The sequence below is a fragment of the Teleopsis dalmanni genome, chromosome X (assembly GCF_002237135.1).
Source record: "Teleopsis dalmanni isolate 2A chromosome X, ASM223713v2, whole genome shotgun sequence".
NCBI classification, from domain to species: domain Eukaryota; kingdom Metazoa; phylum Arthropoda; class Insecta; order Diptera; family Diopsidae; genus Teleopsis; species Teleopsis dalmanni.
The window spans coordinates 17,956,778-17,962,777 of NC_051848.1; positions in this window are offsets into that span (position 1 = coordinate 17,956,778).

The window sequence follows — 6,000 nt, forward strand, 5'->3', positions numbered from 1 at the left end:
ACAATGACGGTGACGTGCTTCCTAATCTCCGTAGATAAAAAGACAATTTCAAACTTGATACATGTCAAACCTAACTCTTTACTCACTTCTTAAACAACAACAAACAAATGAGCAAGTTTTTGCCAAGAAATAGGCTAATTACAATTTTAATTATGGTTTTATCATTTAAGAGGCAAGGTGAGCCGTCAAGAAGCCACGTAGAGATAATAAAAGTATCAACTGACACAAGTTGGACATTTCCAACATTGGCTACATGGGGATTTTATTTATTTATATTTTTTTTTGATAAATTAGTTGATTGTTTTGAAATGTTGTTGAGATTACTTCAAATACTAATTACGATTTCAAAAGTAAAGGATACAACCGTAAAAAAGGATGTGAGCTATATGTGCATATTCTTGATGAAGCTAATCATCAGTAGGTTTAAGTAGGTTTAAAATTAAAAAAAGGTTATTAAATTATGGGCAGGATATCTCTAATATTATTGGTAGCTTTCACACAAAGTTAGTTACAAAAAGAAGCACAATATTTGGACTCATAAACTGAACGAAAAAACATTAATGGACTCAATTTCTATATGTAAACCGCTGTTCAAAGGGACCGAATTCCAACCGATTTTTATCGCATAACATTTATGCGTACGTGGATTTAATAAAATAAAAGAGAAGCTCCACATGCGGTAACAAACCTGCTATTGTCGGTAGAAGAAACAATTGATATAAATCTCTTTTGTTAAAAATTAATACGATTTTAACAATTGATTTAATTGAAATGTCAGAAAAAAAAGTCGGAATCGATTAAATGGATAGGTATTAAGTCATAACATTGTTACGTCAGATTATATGTTTTGATCTCTGCAAACATATAAGTGGTATCAAAATTTATTCCCAAAAATAGTTGGAAAAAATATTTGAGTTCATATTCGAAAAAATGATAGAAGGTGGTCGGAAATATAGCTAATATTTGTGTTATTAAAATTGTTCCCAAACTGTCTTCAATTTTAAATAGAAAACGATGAATACTTTTTGCCAAATCTAATATATAATATAATATTTCCACATATTGAATATATCTTCTCTGAATTACACTTCACACAGAGTAATCGAGAATTTACTGGATCTTTGAGGTCTCCTGGATCTTCGAGGTCCTCATCTCGAGGCATGTAAAGGTTATATTAAAACTTTAGCAAAATTATACTTATACTATTACAGTTCACACAGAGTAATCGAGAATTTACTGGATCTTTGAGGTGTCCTGGATCTTCTAGGTTCTCACTTAACACCTTAGTAAAAATAATGCAGAATGAGTAGTAGAATAACTTAATTTTCTTCATAGAACCGAAGACTATGAAGGAGAACGGAAGTGAACGGAAGGGAGATCTTGTAATAAAATCAAATAAAAAAAAAATCATACAAATTTATTTATTTTTTCTTTTTCTCAAGATTCGCAAATAATTTGCTATTATTACAAAGTCTGAATTAAGGCAGCATGTTAAAGCAGTTGAAAGCAATTCAGCTAATACACCAACAGATGGACGGACAGACAGACATACAGCCATACAGCCAAACAGCCAAACAGCCAAATAAAGACATATAATGCATAACCACTTTTGTATATTGACAATATATAAACAAAACCAAAAACAACTCGACAAAAATGAATATGTGAAAAAGTTTAAAAAAGCTATGATGATAAAATAAACATTGTTGCATTGCCGCTGTCGCAGTCGCAGTCGCAGTTTCAGTCGCAATCGCAGCCGCCGCAGCAACAGCAACAGCCATAGCAACAGTGGTCATTGAACCTGGTAACGCACATGAGAAAAAACATGGAACAAAAATTGTAAAAAAATAAAGAGGCAGCAGCACCACCAGTAACAATATCGACAATAACAAAAAAGCGTTAAATGTTGTTGATTGGCGAAAGTGAAGACTGATCGCTTGCGGCTAAAAGCAACGGCTTTGACAAAGCCAAGAAGCACGCTTCAAACACTTTTTTAACAAAAAAAAAAAAAACAAAAACAAAAAAAACGAATAAAAACATGCTTATGAGGCTTATATATTTATTTCTTTGCTTATTCTTCTTTTCATTAAATATACGTTTGTGTGTGTGTGTGTGTGTGTGTGTGTGTGTACGTCATGCATTTATGTAAATAACTCCTCATGTCAGAGGAGATCACATCATAAAACGCTACAAAGCTGGGGTGATGCAGAGGCAGCAGAGGCAGCAATAACAGAAAACAAACGCAATTTGTTCGAAATGTGGGTATGTAGGTTTCTTAAACTGTGTAAAAACGTCAATTCATCTGTCTTGCACGACCAACAAAAAATTGTTAGTGTCACTACAGTCAATAACGTTGGCTTTATTAGTTTCTTACGTGCTTCTGATCTTCTGAGCATCTGAGCTTCTGAAAGGATTTCAAACAATTAAGACGTTTTGAATTTATTTTGAATTTTGAATTTATTTCTAATTTTTTTAATATATAAATGCTTTTTATTGGATAAAAGTTGGATTAGTATTTTAACCATGAGAATTATAAAATGGATAAAATAGAGATTAATTTATGTTATTAAATTTTTATCACAATCAAGTTCTCATACTTAGGACTGATTTTTATAAAATCCAACTAAGAAGACTAACAGACAAATATTTAAAAAAAACGACATTTTCTAAAATGATCACTGAAAATTTTTTAAAAGATTTAAACTTAAACCATTACAAATATGTTAGGCATCGATATTAATGATATTTAATAGCCTAAATTAATTTAAATTTAATTTAATAAACTAAATTAGTTAAGGATTTACTAAAATGAATTAACTTTAAACCATCACGAAAATGTTAGGCATCGAAATTAACGATATTTAATAGCCTAAGATAAACTAGATTTGTTAGGGACATACTAATATGAATTAAAATCTTAAACCATCACTAATATATTTATGATATTTAATAGACTAAGATAAATTAAATTAGCTAAGTACATACTAAACTGATAACGAAGAATATCATATGCCAAGGAAAAATCTACCCATTAGTCCCAAAACCTTTAACATTAAATTATGATTCGATATCATAATATAAATAAAAAAAATCTTCGATATTTTTCGATAACCTTTAGATATTGTGATGAATGTACTCAGTAATTGTTTATATAATATAATACAGTAACAATTTATAAAAAAGATCGCTCATTTCTCTTGTGCTTCTGTATGGCGCAGAAATATGGACGTTATCACAGAATGATGAAGCAGCACTGGGAGTGTTCGAGAGAAAAGTTCTTCGTATGATCATTGGTCGTCTACGAGTTGGCGACGACTACCGTATACGACTGAAACTTAAAGCAGCCATGCGTATAAAGCAACCATTAAAAAGCGTTTTCCATTGAATCTATGCTATATTATTTGTTAGCTTCCATCAAAACAAAACCATACTAAAAAGGGTTCATCTAGCATTCACGTTAACTAGCATTTTCTTACTAGTTCTCACTTTTTGTTGATATTAATTTGTATTCCAGTATAACACAAAATGTCAAGTAACAAGTTTTTTGATTCTATATTCTGAATTTATGGATTTATGTGTTAGAAATATATCCGGATACCTGAACACTCTGTGTTGTAGAATTGTCGTTAGAAATAAAAACTCAAACTAAATTCAAAACTTCTAAGCAATAAGTACTTTAAAAAATTAATATCATGTTTGGCATAGATTTTATGAGATCATAATCCAAGATCATGATAAACTTAAGAAGCATAATCTGTTTGAACGCGGAAGTGGTGATACTATAAACAATTATGAGAGAAGAGAAGAAAGAAGAAGAAACACAACTTTCGGAAACAAAAATGCTCAAACATCAATAAGATTGCAACAATTAAAAGGAAACGTCGGAATATCTTGTACGATAACACAATAGGCCAATAAATCTAAGCGAATCCGTAGAATCGCCGGTATAGCCTTTATCGACATGTGCAACATAGTCCGTTAAATAGTTCCTCAATATTTTCTCTTATAAGAAATATATATTTTTCATAGTAATCGATATTTGACATATATATTAAGTATTATTATTATGATCATCTCTCAACAAACAATCATGCGTGCTTTGATATTTAATACACTTATTTATTTAAGCTGCAATCGTAGTGCTCTAAAAATGCCGACCGTACTTCATACATATTTTTATGTATATAACTGCTACGCACTCTACTCATTTCTATATAAGTATGTACGTATGTCTGTATGTATGTATGTATTTCTTTTTAATGCATGATGCTTTTTAACTTAAATTGTTTTGATGTTTTTTCAAAGAACTTTGCAATGTAGCAATGCTAGTTATTGTTGTTGTGTCACTGATTATTATTATTATTATTATTTGTTGTTGTTGTTGTTGTTGTTGTTGTTGTTGTTGTTGTTGTTGTGGTTTATGAGTAATCCTAAGTGTCTCGAACATTTAAATTTAATGCCTGTATATTTACTCTACGTATAAGCTGGTGTTGTTGCTGTTGCTGTTGCTTCTGCTGCTGTCACTGCTGCTGCCACTGCTGCTAATGTTAGGTTTCTATAATTTTGTGTAAAATAGATGAACTCTCTGAGTGGCATTGTTTGTTGTTGTGTTATTGCTTGCTTGCTTGTTCATTTGCAACTGGATTGGTCAGTAATGAATGCGTTAGCTTATTTAGGCAAGCAGCCAGCTGCAGTTGTAGTCATAACTGAGGATGCCTCAAAATGACTGAATTATACCATTTTTACGTTTGGCTAGTTTATGTTTTACGAGTATGTTTTCTTTTAATGTTAGTATGGTTTTTTGCTTTTTGGTTTTTCAGATCTTTTAAGCTTTGGCCAGATTACTTTCATGATTTTTTTTGTTTTTTTCCAGTATTCATAATAAATTTGTTTGTTCAGCAACAATTTCATTATTGCCGTTATTGTTGTTATTTTCATTGTATTTGTTGCTGTTGTTGTTTTAATTTTTTACAACTGACGGCAGTTGACTTGATTCATTTTGTTAGTATTAATGTATGGTATTTTTATAGGTCAAAAAAAAAAAATATTACGCATGAAAAAAATAATTGTAATAAAAAAAACCTAAATAAACAAATAAATTAGTTGGAGAACCGAAGACCAAAGAGGAGAAGACGTAGTTTTGATGTGGTATTTGCGACTAAAAATGCAGATGCAACAGCTCTGATAATTGGTAAATAAAAATAAAAAAAATTTTTCCCCGGTTTTGGAATTTTGGAATGTTTTTGCCTTTAAAGTTTAGAAATAAAAATGACGAAATATATTCAGAATTAAAATTAATGCCAATAAAAAAGATGGAGTCAGATTTTGCGAAAAGCTTTTTAAATATCTATGCATAAATATGTACATATATGCATATTTTATCCACAGACACAATTTTTTGTTGGAATCATTGATGGTTAACCAATGTTTAACCAATGTTTCACCAATAATTAGTCAGATATAAAGTACTTTCTTACTGCAACTGCAACAGTTATTTCGCTTTTGTTTTAATTAAATACCTATTCTATAGTTATCGGGTCTGCAATCGCAAAGGCAAATAACTGTAATCCAACATATTAAGAGAAACTTATAATTCAGACACACACACAAGCTTCACCTATTTAAATCAACTTATTGGCCTACGGACCGTAGCAAACCACCTGAGCACATTGCTTCACTGTTATTGAAGGCATAGGAAATATAACAATTTAGATGATGCTATTCAAAAAAAACTGAAGAGCTATAGACCGATAAGATACGATTACACTTAAACGGGTAAAATATGATCTCGAAAAGTAATAATTACAATGAACAGGGAAACAAATATATCTGAGCGAGGTCTAAGTGCAGTGATAGTGATGATAGCATGATGATAAGGCATTTAAAAACTTCCTCTCCGCACAAAAAAAAGCATAAAAAGGCGCTTAATATATGACTATGTCTTGTATACTCTTTGTGGTTTATTTCATTGGATGTAGTGTACAACCTTTGTTAAGCACT